This window comes from Heptranchias perlo, chromosome 18 (assembly GCF_035084215.1).
Source record: "Heptranchias perlo isolate sHepPer1 chromosome 18, sHepPer1.hap1, whole genome shotgun sequence".
Taxonomy (NCBI): Eukaryota; Metazoa; Chordata; class Chondrichthyes; order Hexanchiformes; family Hexanchidae; genus Heptranchias; species Heptranchias perlo.
The window spans coordinates 35,132,104-35,153,951 of NC_090342.1; the positions used below are offsets into that span (position 1 = coordinate 35,132,104).

The following is a 21,848-nucleotide window of genomic DNA, read 5'->3' on the forward strand; positions in this document are numbered from 1 at the left end:
CAAAGGCTCAGTACTGGACAGGGATCTGATTAAGCAGGAAACAATAGCTGAGAATGTTTTTGCCAGAATAAGGGAAAGGCAGCTGGTTAAACTGAGAGAGAATGCTTCAAATAAGGAACAGAGAGCTCATTAGAAAGAAAAAAGGAAGAACTTGCATTTATATAATTCCTTATCATGTCTCTCAGGATGACCCAAAGTGTTTATACAATGACCAACAACCAGGCTGAGCAGCAGCTGGGCCTGTGAGAGCACAGCAAGTGACGGGGGCTGCTCATAGAAGGCCTTATCCAGCCCACAGGGACTGTAGGCTGAGTCACTTTCTTGGGCAACTCAGAGGAGCAGTGCATCAGGAGGCTACACATCCTCCAGTGGGACCTGCTGCCTGCTGGACCAGGGTGCCACGCTTTGCCGGTGGCTGCGAAAGTCACCACCTTCCTGAACTTTTTCACCTCAGGCTCCTTGCAGGCTGCTACAGGAGGCATCATTGACTACACGCATGTAGCTATCGGGGCACCAGAGGACAAGCTAGGAGCTTTCTCAACAGGCAGGGTTATCATTCTGTTTGCGTCAGTTTTGTTGACAGCTGCCATGATGCGTTCATCCTGAGACACTCATCCATCCCCCCACCAGGAATGTCTGAGGATGGCTGCCAGGCTCCTCCATACCTGGATAATGATACCTCTCCACAACCCCACCAATGCTGAGCAGCAGAGGTACAATAATAGCCATGGCACCACTGGGAACATCACTGAATATACCATTGACATCTTGAAACCAAAGCTCTGGTACCTTGGTCAGTCTGAGAGCTCCTTGCAATATGCCCCAGACAAGGTGGGTCTTATCAAAGTAATGTTCTACATTATGCACAACATAACCATGCAAAGAGGATTGGAATTGGAGGAGGCACAGCAACAGCAAGACACATCATCTGTTGACAGAGAATTGGGTGAACGTGAGGGAGAACTGGAAAAAGGAGGGGCAGCTCAATGCCTGGCAGCTAGAGTGGCCAGGAAGAAGTTGATCTCTCAGTGCTTTCATTGACCTGCTTAATCCTCTCACCTGAAAAGTGACAGGAAGCCCTTCTGTATTAACAATCCTTGTTACTCCCTTCATCGAACCCTTCATTCCGCTTTAAAGAACAGTCAAACCATTCAGCCAACCTCTATATCACTGACATTATAACATTATATTTTTCACTTCTTTTCCTTTCTATGGATTCCCCACAGCATATGCCATTTCCAGTTGAGAGGGGGTGGATGGACAAGCTGTTTCATTACTTCATTATTGCGGCTCTATAACTAATTGCTAGAGCTGGCTACAGTAATCCTGTGATTTTCCCACTGTCCTTGTCTGGAAGTATCTTACTACCATTTCATACTTCTCCACAGTGGCACAGCTGATCACAGGCATAAACTCAACATGCCAGTGCCATCAGACCAACTCTCCCTTATTGTCTCATAAAACCTTCATGTTCCAATGCAATAGCAATTGATAGATTGCTGATTATTCCCTAATGTGTACAGTCCCACCTTTACAATGTTAAATTAGGGTCTTTGAATGCAAGGCTATATCTAGGATTAGAGTCTGCTCACCAACTAATTTGACTGCATTAGCTTAATAATTTATTAAAAACCTTTCGAGTACAGAATTTAATTTTCATTATAAAGCTTATTAGCATCCCTCAGAAGAGGGATTAAAACTCAACTGAAATGTCTCTCTTCAAAAAAGGAAAAAAGAAACAAGAATAACTTTTGATAGTTTTAATAAGGACAAAAATACTACAAAGAATTTAAACTCCAATGTGGTTAATTTTCTGCAATAAGTGCAGGAAAAAAAGACAAAATTGCAATGAATTTTTTTTGTTGTAATGTTTAAGCTTGAGGAATAAACTAAATATACTTTAGTTGGCAATATAGTATACGGCCAACAAATTCGGCCACGCAGCGCCCCTTTTTCAGGTACTAAATGTCCTCTTAAGCCTCCAATATGGTGGGCAGGAATCGTACAATTAGGACCCGGAAGAGGCCACTTGCCGTATTGATAAAGGACAAAACATGGGCGTGCAGTGCCCACACCTGAAACAGGCGTAGGCCCTTTGCATATATAAATAAAGGGTCTGTTTGAGGCCCCCTCTGCAAATTTGGTTTGTCCTGAGGGAGCCGATGTTGCGCCGGCTGCACTCAGGCAAAACAGGCCTACAACTTCTCAAAGGGGCCGCTGTTATGCCTCAACCAACAAGGTAACTTTTTAAAATATACTTACCTGAATGTGGAGCTGGGAGCAGCAGGAGTGCTCCTCCCGACCCCACATTAAAATAATGCAGGCCAACTCCGCTCCGGCCACCAATCCCCCCCCACCCCATCTACCGATTCCCACCCTGCTAGCGATGCCACCCCCCGGCCACCGATCACCTCCTCAGCTACCAATCCCCTCCAGCCCCCCATCTATGATCCTCACCCCGGCTACCAATCACCCCGACTTAGCTACCGATCCCCTCCAGTTGCCTCACGCTCCCCCTTCCTCATTTACCTGATCCCCCATGGTCGCCCCCCCTTCCTCACTTACCTGACCCCCCCCCCCCCCCCTTCATCACATACCAGATCTTCCCAGGGCAAGCTGCCTCTTTCTCTCTGCAGATCGCCTGCTTCATGGAAATGACGCCCAAAGCCCAATATCAGGGTTGCATCAGGCTTCATCGTTCAGGCGCATGGGTCATACCCTGCACCCACCGTGCACCCGAAAATGGGCATGCCCAAATTTCATGAGATTGACCAGACTAAGGCTGATGAAGTCATTAGGGTAGAAATTGGTATGCATTGCACCTGCACATAAAATGGGCACAAAGCATGCCAATTTAGCAGTGGGACAGCCTGTGCCCCATCTGTGCAGGCGTTGGTCCCACCGCCAAGTTTGTGGGGCCCATTTTTAAGGCGTCCCAAGCAATCGTCTAAATCAGGTGTTAGGTTCCTTAAATATGTAAATTTGGGGCCTAATGCCTGTTAAAGGACCCCTTAAACAAATTAATCACCGATGAGTGGGGCAAGGGTCGGGCCTGCCCCGCTCAGGATTCTTCAGCATGGCCACCAACCTAGGGTAAGTATTTTAATTTTTTTTTAAAGAAACACATTCCCCTGGAGCCAGGAGGAGCAGATCTCCCTCAACTCCACAGAAGTTGTGATTGCACCCACCATAGCACCACTCCCCCACCCCCCACCCACTGTAGCCCACTCCAATCCCCCTCTCCCAGGACTTACCCGAGGGTCGCTGTCGACAAGGCAAGCAGCCTGAAATTAAAGTCTCCTTCCCTGAAAATGGTCCCAGACAAATTTCTACCCTATAGTCTGCCTAGTGTGAGGAGATATTTATTGCATCACATTTCTAAGTGTGACATATTCTATTTATGATACTTATAGTATTTTTTCAACTACAAAAAAGCAATTCATTTTGTAGCTCAAAAAAATCAGCTGTTGCCTCTACAATTATGCATCACTCTTTTTCACTTGTACACTGGTTCAGTAGATAAATGAATGATGCATCTGTATAGTTCTGTGTTGTAGTGTATAATGTTTAAAGTTTAGAATTATCGCCAGCATTTAGAGTATTTGCAAACAAACACTACAATTTTACTTCATAATTGAGAAACCAAGGTGGAAGGCCAAAAAAAACAGGCAGCCTCAAGATGTCCAAAATGCTAGTCTGAAAACACCAGTAAATTTTCAAAAGCCTGATAAAGCCTTAAGTAAACCAAAGAAGCATACAAGGATTGATCACACTGAGCAGACAACAGTCACAAATTTTCCAAATTTAGCTGTCTGTTCCCAGAAATTCTCTTCTGTTGCTGCTGAGCAAATTAAGATTCTCGTCTGATTAGGCTACAGGTTCTTGCAAGCATCGGATTAAGAGCTTGGAGATATGTTACTTGCAGATGTTTGAGTCACTGTTTTATTTCCCCTTGCTTCATAATTAGGCAGGAAATAAAGAAACCACACCAATTTGACAGTGATTTGATTTGCCATGCCGGTAGGAACATGTGTGCCAAATTGTAAATTATGTATCATGTAATTTTATAACTGCACTAAGATCCACTCACCTGAGTAACAACAGTGCTTTCTTTTGACTTGCTCCTGCACTCTGCAACTGCGAGGACATTGGTCAAGCAGCCCTAAGCACAGTTGGAATCAAGGGAATATGTTCTCAATGTGGAGGTAAGTACCTCGGTGTGCTGAGTTCCCATGGAAACGGAATGCTCTCTAGTTCAGTGTGTACAATCCAGATGCCTCTCTGCTCAATGCGAGTAGCATTTGAAGTAAGGGAAACAGCACTGAGAGAGGAGAAGCATAGCAATTTCTAAATAGATAGTGTACGAGAAGACATCAATATCATTTAAATTGTTGGCTGGAAAGAATTTCCAATTATCTAATAGGAATTATTCACTAATCTTATCCCTTTATATGTGCCATACAATTTCTCAGTTGCATTTTTAAAGCTTTTGTTGTAAAAATATATTTAATATCAAAGTATTACCCAATTCTAGAACTTCTCAGCACTCAGTATGTACATTGTGGCAGAAATCTCAGCTCTCAATTTATTGTAAAGCTAAGTGACAATATACAAATTGATCTTACAGGCCATGGTTGAAGTTACTGGATCATTCAATGTAGACTAGATTTTACATATATCTTTGCCACAGCTCTTTGCTCCTGATTGTACTCTGTAATACTTATGGTAGAACAAGCTGATTACTAAAGGGCCATTTTCACATGCGTTAAGAACTTCAAAAAACACGACATCTAATTGTAACACAGTTGTCTGAAACATCAGTAGCTACAATTCACAATACTTGATTTAGATTATTTGTTCCTGCTTAGTGCGACTGATCTTGTTGCTTAATTTACTATGTTTTACACACCTATTGCCTCAACATCCTTCCTGCGTGCCAACTAAAGCAACACCTTATACAGTACAGCACTGCAGCTGATCCCTGCACTAATGTTTAAGTTCTTTCTATCCTCAAAGGTAAAATTTATCAACCAAATATCTGTCTTATTAGAGTCATTATGTAGGCTTTTTGCTGGTCCAAGTGCTCATTTCAACAGCAATCAGCTGTTGTTACATTCAACACAATTCTCTCAATTGTCCTGTAATTTCTGGGTAAATTTTCTCTAACATATCATTAGTCTTATCCATGACCTACCACGAAACCTAATTCCAAAGTGGGAGTTTTACAGTGAGTTAGTGTTAAAAAAGATCTGATGGAAAGGAGTGACTTAAGTGCTTTTGTTGCTGTACCAAGGAGCTTCTAGGTAGGCATAGTTCTGAAATAGCTAGAAAAACATGCCCCGAAACCTCAACTCAGGACACTGCTATATTCAGCACTGGGAAACGTTCAAGTTCAGGCTTAAGTGAATGCTCTATCTGCTGGAGTATAAGTTGTTGAGTTTTTTTTTAATTCATTAAAATTTAAATAAATGTGATTGGCAACATAATGGTGTCATCACATCACTGAACATCTGTGTTAACAGTGCATTTGTTTTTGGTGCACTGGTAGTCATACATAAGAAAATAAGAAATAGGAGCAGGAGTAGGCCATACGGCCCCTCGAGCCTGCTCCGCCATTCAATCAGATCATGGCTGATCTTCGACCTCAACTCCACTTTCCTGCCTGATCCCAATATCCCTTGATTCCCCTAGAGTCCAAAACTCTATCTATCTCAGCCTTGAACATATTCAACGACTCAGCATCCACAGCCCTCCGGGGTAGAGAATTCCAAAGATTCACAAACCTCTGAGTGAAGAAATTCCTCCTCATCTCAGTCTTAAATGGTCGACCCATTATCCTGCGACTATGCTCTCTAGTTCTACTCTCCAGCTGGGGAAACAACCTCTCAGCATCTACCTTGTCAAGTCCCCTCAGAATCTTATATGTTTCAATGAGATCACCTCTCATTCTCCTAAACTCCAGAGAGCATAGGCCCATTCTACTCAATCTCTCCTCATAGGACAACCCTCTCATCCCAGGAATTAATCTAGTGAACCTCCATTGCACCGCCTCTAAGGCAAGTGTATCCTTCCTTAGATAAGGAGACCAAAACGGTATGCATTACTCCAGGTGAGGTCTCACCAAAGCCCTGTACAACTGTAGTAAGACTTCCTTACTATTGTACTCCAACCCCCTTGCAATAAAGGCCAACATGCCATTTGCTTTCCTAATTGCCTGCTGTACCTGCATGCTAACTTTTTGTGTTTCTTGTACCAGGACACCCAAGTCTCTCTGGACACCAACATTTAATAGTTTCTCACCATTTAAAAAATATTCTGTTTTTCTATTCTTCCTACCAACGTGAATAATCTCACATTTCCCCACATTATACTCCATCGGCCACCTTCTTGCCCACTCACTTAACCTGTCCATAACCCTTTGCAGACTCTTTGGGCTCAATTTTGAAAGCCAAGTCCGGGTGCGTTGGGGGCGGGGGGGTGGGGAGGCAAGAAAATTGGAGAAATTCGGAGCGGGAATGAATCCCGGCCCCAACCCGCCAACTTCCGCAATGGATCCAGACGCATCTGGGCGCGCACGCGCTTCAGGAAGCCAGAGGTCCCGCTGGCAATTAAAGCTGGAGGGAAAGTATTTAAAGCAGTAATTAAGGGAGTTAAACTACTTAATTTTATGTTGATTGAGGCAGGGAAAGGATTTTAACTCTGCCTCAGCGTGTTTCCTGTGGCCTCTGGAACACGCCATGGTGAAGGAGCCGTGTTTCAGCCGGCAGTCAGTTGGACATTTAAATCCCTGTTTGACAGATGAGGATAAAAGGTGAGTTGATGCAGCAGGGCACTCAGTTCTCTCAGGTAAACTTTTGGCTGCGAGATCTTTGTGTTACACTGAAAATTCTTGGTTTCCACTCAGAATTCTTCTGTTTACACATATTTACCAACTTTTCAGACCCCCTCAAACTGACACCATCAGATTGGGGACGCGATGGCTGTATTCACCACTACATCCGAGGACGAGGAACATCACCATCCTCGCCAGGCACGGCGTGCACTTCCGCCACTTGGAGCTACACAACACAGTGCTGCGCCACAGGCACCTGCACAAGAGCAGAGAGGGCAACAACAGAGGGAGCGACGTTGCATGTGGCACTACCTTCGCCAGAAGGTCTACAGACCGAGACTCAGCTTCCTGAACCTCTCTGAGGAGGAGTGCATACGGAGGCCGAGAGTGAGTCACCAGGTGGTTGCAGACATCTGCAGCCTCCTTCATGCCCAGCTGCACCCGGCTGGACCTGGCGGCATCTCATTACTCGTCGCTGTTAAAGTGACCACTGCCCTCAACATCTTCGCCTTCAGATCATTCAAGGGTGCCACCGGTGACATCGCCGGGGTCTCTCAATCGTCTGCACACAAATGCATAAGGCAGGTCACCAACGGTTTGTTTCGCAGGGCTTCGCAATACGTTACCTTCCCCTTGGACGATCTCAGCCAGACGGAGAGGGCAGTGGAATTCCACTTTGTGGCTCGCTTCCCACGTGTACAGGGTGCAATCGATTGCTGCATATAGCAATCCGAGCACCTCCACACAAACCAGGACTGTTCATCAACAGAAAGGGGTATCACTCCATTAACACTCAGCTCGTTTGTGACCACCGCAAAAGATTCCTTCATATGTGCGCCAGATTCCCTGGCAGCTGCCACGATTCCTTCATTCTGAGGGAATCCAACATCCCGGGCCTCTTTCACGCACTGAACGCCCTCCTTGGAGACAAGGGATACCCCCTGCACAAGTGGCTTATGACACCTGTGAGAAACCCCATCAGCGAGGCACAGTGTTGGTGCAATGACAGTCACATCGCCACCAGGTCTGTCATTGAACATGCGATAGGACTGCTGAAGATGCAATTTCAGTGCCTGGATTGGTCTGGGGGAGCACTTCAATACGCACCAGCGAGAGTGGGTAGAATTGTGTCCTGCACAACATGGCGCAACAGAGAGGGTTACCAGTTGATGAGGCCGAATTCCCTCATCCAGCATCCACATCTGCAATCAACATTGAGGATGAGGACGAGGATGAGGATGAGGACGAGGATGAGGGTGAGGACAAGGACGAGGAGAAACCCATCGGCAGAGCAGCGGCTCACCTGGCTGCTCGTGAGGCCAGGGAGTCCCTCGTATGTGAACGATTCTCATAAGATCAGAAAGTGAGAAGAGTCCAATCTTCACACCACCTGGAAAGATCAGCGCCAACACCAGCACCCCCGCCCCACCCCACACAAAACAGTCCTGCAACTACACATACACCCACTGTAAAGTGACCCACTGGGTGTCACCGTTCATGGTGAAGCACAAAAGCCAGTCAAGAAAGGGCAAGACGTGGCAGTAGTGGTGAGAATGATAATATTTAAAGTGACTTTAACAAAAAACAAATATAAATGAAAAGTACGACAGTCTGTCAGACACCCTTGTGCATACCTTCGTGATCACAAAGCCTTAGCCTTTCTCTTCCTACTACTTCTATGTGGTGCATCCCCTTTGGCTGAAGAGGAGGTAGTGGCAGGTTGCTCATGTTCATGCCCTGACTGTTTAGATGCTTTCGGCCTGCGCCCTCTGGGTTTTGGAGCCCGTGAGGGCCCCTCCAAAGACTGCGCCACTTGCACCTGTGCAAGGACTGACTCGGCCACCTGGAGAGGAGGCAGCATTGTGGGTACTGGTTGAGAGGGGGGCAATGGATGAGACGTGGGAGTGCTTTGAATGGCATCCCCACTTCCATGTCTTCTTTTGCCATCATCCCTCTCCTGAGCCAGGCCCACATCACTTCTACCACCCTGCAGGACAACACTTTGGAAGACATGTATGATGCCTTGGAAGCCCATTTCTACAGTATCTGTCTGCCTGCTTAAGGTGGCAGAATGTTGTTCACCCTGAGGCCGCACGGCCATTGTCAGGGCCTGAATGGACTCATTTGTGAGCCATGCTTGAAGCTCAACGGAGGCTAGCCTTCTCTCCATCGTAAGCATTCCTGCACTTACCTGTGACACTATCTCAGACTTTCCCGCACTTACCTGTGACACTATCTCAGACTTTCCCGCACTTACTTGCGACACTATCTCAGACATTTCCACAGTTACCTGCGACACTATCTCAGACATTTCCACAGTTACCTGCAACACTATCAGATATTTCAGCAGTTACGTGTGACACTATCTCAGATAGTTCCTAATGTCCCTGTGACACTATCTTAGAGATTCCCTCACAATCCCTGTGCCACCATTCCACTAATGCAGGAGTTGGACTCCTTCATCCTCTGTGCTATTGTGGAGTGTGTACGTGGCACCTGTTCCAGCACCTCACAAATGTGCTGCTGTCCCTCGATCATTCTCCTTTTAAGGGATGGCCCCCGGGGTTCAGCATCTGCGTCCAGCTGAGCAGAGCCTGAAGAGGAGTGCGTCCACCAACTCGGACTCTCCACAGCTGCCCCTGCCACTAGTGTCTGCTCGTGCTCACTTGTGTATAGTGACCCACCAGGTGCCAACCCAACTGACTGACTACTAGGACCCACCGAGATGTGAGTATCTGCGCTGGTGGATAGCTCATTAAGATGAGACGGTGCACCCTCAGAGGCCTGGAGATCCTCTGAGGAATCGCCCACTCCCGTCACTGTGGTCGCTGAAGGGCCTGTAAGAGAACAGAAGGCAATATTAAGCATCATTACAGATGTGTCCTGTTGCGATGAGCATACTGAGCTGTTCAATATGCCAAGCATTGTTAACATCAATCATGTTGTGTCTGATGAATGTTAAAGCTATGTGAAGAGACGTTTGTGGGGTGTCAGTCTCGGCATCCCTGACAGACAGGCACCCGAGGGTGCGGCTGATCTGCAGCACCTCCTCCTCCGCCTACGTGAGGACCGTTATTTGTTGTGGCCCCCCTCCGGTCCTCGCCCTCATGCGTGCATTTTGGATTCTCTTCTGGAAGGGAAGAAAGTACAGACGTGTAAGTGAGTGATGGTGAAGTGGCCAACTGATGAATGCATTGCTTTGTGTGAGGCTGACCGTGAAAGAGGTGCATCAGAGGATAAGTATGAGACAGAGATATCACATTGGATCAGGATTGGGGTGAGTGGTAGTGGTGGGGTCACAAATGTGGAGGTGAGGAAGTGCTGAGGAAGTGCAGGTAAGTTGAGGATGAGCCTTAAGTGGATGTGAGGAGTGATGTGGTGGAGTAGTGTTGGCAGTGCAGAATGAGTTGGGGGGGTGGTGGTGATGTACAACACGGAATGCCAGAGAATCAATAAGTGTACTCACTTTTGCTGACCTAGGTAGGTCATTGAAATGCTTCCTGCACTGGACCCAGGTGCGGGAGATGTTGCTCCTGCTGGTGATCTCCTCCGCCACCTCCAGCCAGGCCTTCTTGGTGGTAGAGGCAGGGCACTTCCTCCTGTTGGCTGGGTAAAACAGTTCCCTCCTCCTCCTCATCCCAGCCAGTAGCACCTGAAGCGAGGCATCATTAAATCTTGGAGTAGCCTTGCCCCTGTGCTGCTCCATTGGGTCTTTTCGGTCTTTGCTCCAGCAAAATCAATTGAAGCAATGGCGCTTTAATTCCAGACGCTCCAGCTGACAACCTGTCATGCGGGTGCGCAGTCTGCCCACTGCGCAGCTATCGGACGGCAAACCCAAAATCCACGTTAATGGCCACCAGTTAAGCTGCAATCACGTGGGGAAAGGTAAGTTTTTATTATCCAGGTTTGCCGCGCGCCTATTGATCCCCCCCACCGCCCCCGCTGCCATCTCGCCGCCCTTTCAAAATTGAGCCCTTTGTGTCCTCCTCACTACGTATTTTCCTACCTAGCTTTGTATCATCAGCAAACTTGAATATATTTCACTCGGTCCCTTCATCCAAGTCATTAATATTGATTGTAAATAGTTGAGGCTCAAGCACTGATCCTTGCGGTACCCCACTAGTTACAGCCTGCCAACCTGAAAATGACCCGTTTATCCCTACTCTCAGTTTTCTGTCCGTTAACCAATCCTCTATCCTTGCTAATATGTTACCCCCAACCTCATGAGCCCTTACCTTGCGTAACAACCTTTTATGTGGCACCTTATCGAATGCCTTTTGAAAATCCTAATATGCTACATCCACTGGTTTCCCTTTATCTACCCTGCTGGTTACAACCTCTAAAAACACTAATAAATTTGTCAGACACAATTTCCCTTTCATAAAACCATGTTGACTCTGCCTAATCATGTTACGATTTTCTAAGTGCCCTGTTACCACTTCCTTAATAATGGATTCCAGCATTTTCCCGACGACTGATGTCAGGCTAACTGGCCTGTACTTCCCTGTTTTCTCTCTCTCTCCTTTCTTGAATAGTGGGGTTACATTTGTTACCTTCCAATCCGCTGGGACCATTCTAGAATCTAGGGAATTTTGGTAGATCATAACCAATGCATCCACTATTTCTGCAGCCACCTCTTACAGAACCCTCAGATGTAGGCCATCAGGTCCAGGGGATTTATCGGCTTTTAGTCCTATTAGTTTCTCAAGTACTTTTTCTCTACTGATAATAATTACTTTAAGTCCCTCACTCTCATTAGCCCCTTGGTTCCCTACAGTTTCTGGTATGCTTTTTGTGTCTTCTACTGTGAAGACAGATACAAAATATTTGTTTAACGCATCTGCCATTTCCTGATTCCCCATTATAATTTCTCTTGTCTCAGCCTGGTGAACTGAGCTTCCATCCTACTCGTTTTTAGTAGTAAGTTGACATATACTTGGTCCAATGCCCTGTCTGACTATCCTCAGTTGAGTGGGAAAGTACAATGTATTTTCAAACATTATGTTTAAGTGGTATATGTAGTACGGTGTTGCTGCTTTTGTAAGAGCCTGTTGTTTTGGATTCATCATGGACTTAATCCTACAAGTTTAAAAACAGGATGTACTTTTTAATGCAGGTTCACTGTAATGCTTCCTCCATTGCTCCTATTTTATGGATCCTCTGCATTATGATTGATGTCATAGGGCCAATACTAATATCCCCACAAATGCAATTTGGCATTTAGTGCGATTACTGAGGCTTGTTCTTTAAAGCACTGTTGTAGAAAACCGTCTTAAATATCAAGATAATAAAAACAGTAATGGACCTTATATTTCACCTGAAAAGGAAAAAAAAATTAAAAAATATTGATATGCCATTAAACTAATCATTTAATTAATAGTTCAAGTCACATCATCAGTAGCTTGTTTTGGTTTACCTCAAATGATGCAGAGCCACCCGCAGCAACCTTGAAAGAGAGAGAGTGGAGGAAAACAAGAATGGAAGAAAAATAAATACACATAAATACAAGGAGAGCCAGAAATTAGAAACTGTAACACAGGCAAGAGATAGGGAGAATAAGGCAAAAAAAACAAGAAGGAGATGTACAGAAAATTGTCAAAGAATGGAACAAATAGAGACCGAAAGGCTGGCCCTGAAGGAAATATCCCTGGAATAAAACTAAAACAGGTAAGTAAAGCAGATGCTGTCACTTACTGTAGGCCAAACCTATCTAAATCTTAGGCTGACAATTACCTACGTAGCATATGCACCCTAAGAAAAGTGAAAATGCAACAGTGAATTAACTGGACCTACTACAACAATTGATTCTGTCAACCCAAAACATCATGCAAATATATAACTCTGGACCTTCCTTGCATGTACAGTGGGCTCCCAATGATTGCTTCATCCTTGAAAAACAATTTGGGCCTGAAATCCCTTAGGGGGTTTTGCCGATGTACCTCCCTAACATGCCAAAGACCAGTAAAACCCTTTGAAAAATGGCAGAGATCTGATTTCCTGGTTCTCTTTTAAGAGGCAGAACTTCCGTCCCCAGAAACAATTATTTTTTTAAAATGTTGTTGATCGGCTCCCTTGCTAGGGCACTGAGGGGATAATGGCCAGGGTCAGGTCTGGACAACTCTCACCCAACATGTGCAGGCAGGTGCCAGTGATTCCAGCCAACATGGGCAGGCAGGTACTAAATATGTGCCCAAAGTGGAGCTTTCATCCACCTGGCCCATGTAAATGAGATGCTCTCCCTCTGACCTCACAAACACCAAAGGGGTCTTTGCTGGACAGTACCAATGGGCATAATTATTAGGATCCCAACCCTTGAAATTGTGGGGTTTTTATTGTCTTTTCTCCCTTTTTCTTTCCTACTCGTCTCTAAGGCACTGTCTGCAATAATCCATATCATAGGACTGATGCAAGGAGCCCCACTGGCCTAACCAGATTGTGGAACGTCAATAAGGGCCTTCAGTACCTAAGGGTCATGATTATCTAGAGAATGTTCATTTATTATGCAGAACTTTTAGCACTATTAAAAAGAGGAGGAAGGAAGAGAATGGAACTCATCTGCATTGATTACAGCTATATATTTATTCAGAGCATCAGAGACATGCAAAATAATCAAATATTCAACCTTGAACTTAGATGTAGAAACAATATGGTCCTTGCAGCATCTCCAATGACAATAGGGTGTAATTACAGTGTTACAAATTTACATAGGCAGTTTCATTATAAATGTGGACAGAGGAACTTATAATGGAAAAAGTTGATAGGAAGTGCATGCAGACATAAGATTTTTAATATATTATAGATGGTTCCGGGTACAATTTACCTGCTTTTTCACTGGGATTGTGCTGTTTGTCTTTAAAGCCCAAGTCATTTCAGCTGAGCTTACAGAAAATTCTATATATGATATAGTTTATAAAGAAACGTAGACTTTCTATGGATATTTTTTGTTTCATTTTAACAGAACACTTTTAGTAATGTGATGTTTTATAGCAGCTGTTGCTATTTTTTGTAAAAAAAAATTGAAAATATGTTTTTGTTTATATTTTACAATTTAATAGTAAGTAGTTTCTTAAACGTCCAAAAAAGTAACTGATTATTGCCCATTAAGTCACCAGTAAACTGATTGTAGGTAAAGCAGTTACAAGACTTTAGCAGAACTGGACAGATGCAAATAAGGGGGAGCAAAGCAATCAAGGGAGGGGGCTCGGAAAGGCTGGCAGCAGGTGGGAAGTTTTTGTGGTACCATATGTGTTAGCGGCCTGCAGCCATTTAAAGACTGCTGATTAAGCTACTCCACGCCTCTATCAATTGGTAGAGAGTGCAAAGCATACGCCTTGCCCATTGATTCTTGAAAATTGCGTCAGGGTCCAATGTACATCGAGGGACCTGGATTTGTATGCTTTAATAAACGCCCACGTTAGACAGGCTGGCGTCTTGCCGCCCATTTCCAGGGCTACCTGGAAATGGTAACAGGTATCAGCAGCGGGAACAAAGTAATAAGTTCACTGCCATGATTTTCGGTGTGCTTCCGCCCCATTCCTATATGGTGAGGGCAATGAAAATTGGCTCCTCTGTTTTATGTCTCCACATTTGCTTTGCCATCCCTTGCACTTGGCCTACCGTTTCTTTCCCATCCCCTACACAGCCTTTGGATAGACTAACAAATTTTTATAAACTATTTTCACCTTTTTGTCTCCGTATCCATATATAGCCATTTACCTCTAAGTCGCCATATTCATTTAAATTTTAACTGCAATCCTTTAAGGCTGCATCCTTACATCATTTCCTTTGCCCACCACCTCCTTTAGGCAAGTTCTCGTCCCTCCCCACCCCCCCCAACCTCCCCATACCACCCACAGGTAGAAACTAGGTTGGGCGTTCTGTTCACTGTGATCTGATTTTGTAGGTTCATTGCTGAGCCCAGAAAGCCTACCCCATTATTCCATGAATGACACCCCAAGGCCAAGATCAGAAACTGAGTACATGCGAAACCCTGGACATGTCCACTACTCTCTTAGCTCTTTCTTAGATGATTTATTACCCTCAGAGGAAATGATTATTTGTGTAACATGTTTGTCGTTGAACCACTGTCTAAGCCTAAGGTTTTTTTTAAATAAGGTACGAAATCTCTCTATTTTCTCCCATGTCCACCAGCATCTCCAGATCACACACCAATTACTAGCTGAGAAGGTGGAAAAGCAAATTGCTCTGAGGGCTGTGACAGTGCTGATCTGAGTTCGCCAACAAAGGACTCCTCTCTGCTATTTTAAAGAAGTCACTAACCTGTCTATTTTGAAGTGGTCAAGACTGCTGCTAAAATAGTGGGGAGAGAAGTTTTATCCCGATGCATTAAGCATTTGTAGGATAATATCATTCACAAAAATTTACAGACTATTGTTTTATTTACTTTTATCTTTCTGTTTCAAAATGTATTGAGTTATCTTGTCTGGGCATATCAGGGCTAGCTTGTCTATACACATGAAATTGTCAATATTCAGATTGGCTGAAAAAACAGCATATGGAGCTGGTTTTCCATCTGGTCCTACTTCTGGATCAACAGTGGAATAAAAGATGAGAAATAGTGTTTAATCTTAGCTTTTAAAAAAAAGCATTAAGAATATTAAAATGTTACATTAGTTAGAACAAAAATAAAATAAAAATATTGAGTATAGGAGAAGGATGGCAGGACAGCTGGGGCCTGTCACATGCACATCCTGTGCCATGTGGGAACTCCAGAACACATTGTACATCCCAGAAAACCACAGGTGCAGGAAGTGCCAATAACTGCTCGAGCTCAAGCTTAGAGTTTCAGAGCAGCTACAGACAGTTCAGGCAGAGAGGGAGTGGGTGACCACAAGCCAGACTAAGAGGAACAGGCAGGCAGTGCCGGAGTCTCCTGGGAGTGTGGCACTCACAAACTTGTATTCAGTAGTGCAGTCAGGAGCAAATCCACGGCACCGTGGGAGACTTGGCTGCACAGGGGGGCAAAAGAAATGCAGTTGTTATGGGGGATTCAGTTGTCAGGGTGATAGACAGGCGTTTCTGCAGCCGCCGACGTGAGCTCCACATGGTGTGTTGCCTCTCTGGTGCCAGGGTAAAGGACATCTCTGAGAACCTGCAGAACATTTTGAGGGGGGAAGAGGAACAGCCAGAAGTTGTGGTTCATGTGGGAACCAATGACATAGGAAGGAAAAGAGTCGAGATCCTGCAGTCAGAGTTTCAGGAGCTAGGGAAGAAGTTAAAAAGCAGGACCTCAAAGGTAGTAATCTCTGGATTACTCCCAGTGCCGCACGCTAGTGAGTATAGGAATAATAGGATAAGACGGGTCAATGCGTGGCTAGAGCAACGATGCAGGAGAGAGGGCTTCAGATTCCTGGGCATTGGGACCAGTTCTGGGGCAGGAGGAACCTGTTCAAGATGGACGGGTTGCACCTCAACAGAGCTGGGACCAATGTCCTCACGGGGAGGTTAACTAGTGCTTTGGGGGAGGGTTTGAACTAATTTGGCAGGGGGATGGGCACCAGGATGAAACATTAGAGAGGAGAAACAAGGGGCCCGATTTTACATGGGGTGCGGGTTCTCAGCGGGTGGTCAGTCGGGCTCGTGAAAAACGCGCCGTCCGAATTGAGTGCGTTGCGCGCGCGATTGCGGCATAATTGAGGCAATTAGCCGGCAGGTACGGGTTCCGCGCTTCTCAGCTGCGTGCCGGCGGCCTGCGCATGCGCATTGACGTCTGAGCGATGGTAGAGCTCTATTTAAAGAGGCAGTCCACCAAAGCCCCTCCAGCCACAACCTAGAGTCCATGCAGGATGGAGGAGCGCAGGGGTAAGGCTGCTCCCCGATTCACGGACCACGCCCTCCAGGTGCTGCTGGACGAGGTCCGTATGAGGAGGGAGACGCTGTTCCCCACCGATGGAAGGAGGTGCCCTGGCAGCGCCACCAAGAGGGCATGGGAGGAGGTGGCCACTGAGGTCACAAGCAGGGGAAACACCACCCGCACTTGGATGCAGTGCCGCAAGAGATTCAATGACCTCACCAGGTCCGGGAAGGTGAGTACACTAACGCACTCTGCGTCACTCCGTCTTCCACATCACCTCAAACACCTCACAACCCCATCTCCACTGACAGCACTGCGCTCCCGCACCAATCCTCACAGCCACCCAACTATCATCCTCACAGTGCCTGCACGTACCCACCGTCCCTGTCCCCACTCGACCACTACTACACACCCCAATGCCCATACAATGGGATGGCCATGTGGCACACGCATCCTCCCATCCATCTGCCACACGCTCAACCCACTCACACCAATGGTTGAAGCGTCTCACATTGCAATCATCACTCAATAACGTTTTTGTGTTTTGCCCTCACAGGAGAAGAGGTGCAAGAACACACGCGAAAGGGCACGCACCGGAGGGGGCCCGCCACACGAGGTGGCTCTGACAGACGCCGAGGTCGAGGCATTGGAGATCAGCCACACGCTACATTGCCTGTCCGTGGCGGATGGTGAGGCTGGTTCTGGCGAAACGGCCAGTAAGGGAAAGCTGGCACTCAGCACTCATGAGCGCGAATGATCTTAGTATCACATGGCATATGCCGCACCGCCACATTTGGTCACATGCCTGATATTGCCCTCTGTTGTCTTGCAGGGCCGTCTGCGATCGACGTTTCCGTTGAGGGGGATTCCTCAGAGGACATGCCCGTCTCTGAGGGTGCATCGTCACACATGAGCCTTGCATCCACCAGCGCAGATACACACACCTCGGTGGGTCCCCCCCCTCAGTTAGTTGGGATTGCACATGGTGAGTCACCGCGCACACGTGAGCATGAGCAGACCCTGGTGGCAGGGTCAGCCGCGGAGGGTCCGCATCGGTGGGAGCACTCTTCTCCAGGCTCTGCTCAGCCGGACCCAGATGCTGAACCCAGGGGGCCACCAGTCAAAAGGAGAGTCGTCGAGGGGCACCAGCACATTGCCGAGGTACTGGGAGAGGTGCCACGCGCACTCTCCACAATCGCACGGAGGATGGAGGAGTCCAACTCCTGCATGAGGGGAATGGTGGCACAGGTGCAGGAGGGTATTGCCGAGATAGTGTCGCAGGGACGTGAAGGCATCTCTGAGATAGTGTCGTGGGTAGGTGTGGGAACGTCTGCGGTGGAGGACAGGCTAGCCTCCCTCGAGCGTCACGCACAGCTCACCAATGAGTCCATCCAGGCCCTCACAGCGGCTGTTCGGATTCAGGGTGAGCAACATTCTGCCGCCATCAACAGGTTGACAGATACATTGGAGGTGGCCTTGCAAGGTCTCACCCACGTCATCCAAACTGCCGTCCAGCAGGGTGGAAGGGGTGATGTGGGCCTTGGCCATGAGAGGGAAGATGGTGAACGGGGAAATGGAAGTGTGGACGCTACTCAAGGCGCCCCCACGTCTCACCCGTTGCCCCCCTCTCAACCAGTGCCCGCAATAGTCCATCCTCTCCAGGTGGCCGAGTCTACCCCTGCACAGGTGCAGGAGGAGCAGTCTGTGGAGGTGCCCTCACGGGCACTGAAACCCAGGGGGCGTCGGCCCAAAGCATCTACCAGGTCAGGGCACGAACAGGAGCAACCTGCCACCACCTCTGCTGGAGCCACAGGGGTAGCACCACGTAGGGGTACCAGGAAACGAAAACCCAAAGTTCCGTGAGCACACAGGGATTGCACCAGGGTGTTTGCCTATTTGTTATCTTTTTATTTCCAGTCTTTGAATGGCAACACAAAATAAACTCACTTTTTCTCACCAATGCTGCCACCTCTTGTCCATAATTCTGCGGCTTGTGCAATATGTCCCTTCCGTGCGCCTCATCATGACGACGACCACCCCGTCCCACCCATTGGGCATAATACAGTGGGTGCAGGTATACAGGCACCACTCTTCTGTGGAGGGAGCCTGTATGGACCCTCGTCTGTGTACGTTATGACATGTGAACGCCTCACACAGTGTGATGTTAGGAGAACCGTTGGCATATGAGTGCCTCCCTGGCCTGACGAGCACGCAGGTGAGCCGGTGTTCGGGCCATGGGTCGTTCCTCCTCCTCTCGCTCGTACTCCTCCTCTTCCTCCTCCTCCTCCTCATTGTCGTCCTCAATGTGGGTGGCGGGTGTTCATGTGGCCTCCTCCAGCGGCATCCCTCTCTGTAGTGCCATGTTATGCAGGGCACAGCAGACAACTATAATTCGTCCCACTCGGAGTGGCGTGTATTGGAGCGCTCCCCTGGAACGATCAAGGCACCTGAAGCGCATCTTGAGCAGCCCTATAGCCTGCTCAATTGTAGACCTGGTAGCAATGTGGCTGTCATTATATCGACGCTGTGGCTCGGTAATGGGGTTCCTCAGAGGTGTCATAAGCCACGTGTGCAGGGAATATCCCTTGTCGCCGAGGAGCCAGCCGTTGCCGGTGTTGGTTGCGTGGAAGAGGGGCGGGATGGTGGACTCCCTGAGGACGAAGGCATCGTGGCAGCTGCCAGGGTATCTGGCGCACACGTGTAGGAATCTCTGGCGGTGGTCACAAATGAGCTGGGCGTTCATGGAGTGATACCCTTTCCTGTTGATGAACAGCCCTGGCTCATGTGGAGGTGCCCGTATTGCTATGTGGGTGCAATCGATTACACCCTGCATCCGTGGGAAGCCAGCCACATCATGGAATCCAACCGCCCCCTCCGTCTGGCTGCGCTCATCCATGGCGAAGTTGATGTAGGTTGAGGCCCTGCGGAACAACCCATCGGTGACCTGCCTTATGCACTTGTGTGCAGACGACTGACAGACCCCGGTGATGTCCCCCGTGGCACCCTGGAAGGATCCGGAGGCGAAGAAGTTGAGGGCAGTGGTGACTTTGACAGCGACGGGTAAGAAGATGCTGCTTGGTCCATCCGGGAGCAGCTCGTCATTAAGGAGGCTGCAGATGTCGGCAACTACCTGGCGAGTGACTCTGAGCCTACGTATGCACTGCTGCTCAGAGAGGTCCATGAAGCTGAGCCTCGGTCTGTAGACCCTGTGCGGAGGGTAGTGCCTCCTGCGACGCATCTCTCTGCGGTTGCCCTCCATCCTGCTGTGCAGGTGGATGTGCCACAGCACCGTGTTGTGAGGATGCATGTCTCTGAGGCGGACGGCGTGGACTGCGAGGCTGCTGAGGCTGGTCATGCTGTTCGTCCTCCGAGGATGTCAACGCAGCACCCATCTGGCAAGTGTAGGTCTGCGGGGTTGTGCACGGTAGAAAAGTGTGTCCTCGCACAGGGGTTGCAGTTCCACGCTGGTGAATCTTCTTGCTTGGAGGAGGGTGGTGGAGGGCAGGCGTTGCCCAATGTTACGGAGTGTCCTCCTGCGTTGGTGAAGGCTCTCCCCCCCCCCCCCCACCTGTGGAATGCACCTTGGCAGCTGCCACGGGCTGCTGGCTGCAACACGTCCGTTGGGAGTGAGAGTGTTTCCCCCAGTATGGGAAACAGTCTCATTTCACTGTAAAATCCCACACTTGTTAAAAAAACAGCTCAATCAGGTCATTTAATGACCTGAAATAGCTACATAAATACTCTCAAGTGGAACCCCGCTGGCTTTAATTGCCTGCGGGATTCCCACCTGCGGGGTCTGCGCGCGCACGCCGGCGTGGAACCCAGAAGTGGGCGGGATTGAGGCGCGATCCGGTCTCGCACCTGGATTTCGGGATTTTCGGGGCTTCCCCGCCGAGAACGCACCCGATAGCAGGTGCTAAAATCGGGCCCAAGGTGTACAAAGGACCGGGAGGGACAAGTAGCACTAGAGTAAAGAATAGTTCAGGAATAGGAGGGATCAGACAGGGGGCAAATGCGAGGCAGTCCAAGATGAGATGGGAATGCATGTGCGTAAATGCGCATAGTGTGGTAAATTAGGTCGGTGAGCTGCAGGCTCGAGTCGCCACATGAGACTATGACATAGTGGTAATAACAGAGACCTGGCTCAAAGAAGGGGAAGATTGGGTACTTAATATTCCTGGCCACAAGGTATTCAGGAAAGATAGGAAAGGACAGTATTGATCAAAGAAACTATTATAGCGCTGGAAAGGGATGATGTAGTTGAGGGGTCAAAGCCGGAATCTATTTGGTTAGAATTAAGGAACAATAGAGGAGCTATTACACTACTGGGTGTATAATATAGCCACCAAATAGTGGGAAGGAGATAGAGGAGCAAATTTGCAGGCAGATTACAGAAAGATACAAGGACTATAGAGTAATGATAATGGGGAATTTCAATTATCCTAATATAGACTGGGACAGTAACAATGTAAAGGGCAAAGAGGGGGAGGAATTTCTGAAATGTGTACAAGAGAACTTTCTGGAACAGCATGTTTCCAGCCCAACCAGGAAGGAAGCAGTGCTGGATCTAGTTCTGGGGAATGAAGTGGGGCATGTGGAACATGTTTCAGTGGGGGAGCATTTGGGGAACAGTGATCATAATATCATTAGGTTTAGAATAGTTATGGAAAAGGACAAGGAACAATCAAATGCGAAAATGGAGGAGGGCAAATCTCAGTGAGTTAAAAAAGGATCTTGCCCAGGTAGATCGGAATCAAAAATTGGTAGGCAAAACAGTAATTGAACAATGGGAGGCCTTCTAGGAGGAGTTGGTTTGGGTACAGAGTACAGGGTAGGCACATTCCTACAAGGGGGAAAGGAAGGGCATCCAAAGCTGGATGACTAAAGATATAGAGATTAAAATGAAACAGAAAAAAGAGGCTTATGATGAATGTATGGTTCATAATACAGTCGAGAACCAGGCTGAATATAGAAAGTACAGAGGAGATCTAAAAAAGGGAATAAGGGGCAAAAAGAGAGTATGAGAATAGCAGCTAACATAAACGGGAGCCCAAAAATCTTTTATAAACATATAAATAATAAAAGAGTAGTCAAAGGAAGGATGGGACCGATTAGGGACAAAAAGGGAGATCTTTTTGTGGAGACAGAAGGCATGGCAGAGGTACTAAATGAATGCTTCGCATCCGTCTTCACTAGGGAAGA

The 21,848-nt window shown here is 47.5% G+C and overlaps 1 protein-coding gene across 1 annotated transcript in view; it reads right to left on the minus strand.

Moving 5' to 3' along the window:
- The window catches only part of LOC137334460 (voltage-dependent L-type calcium channel subunit alpha-1C-like), a 435,374-nt gene that overhangs the window by 204,763 nt on the left and 208,763 nt on the right, over positions 1–21,848 (minus strand). The gene's annotated exons all lie outside the window — the stretch shown is intronic.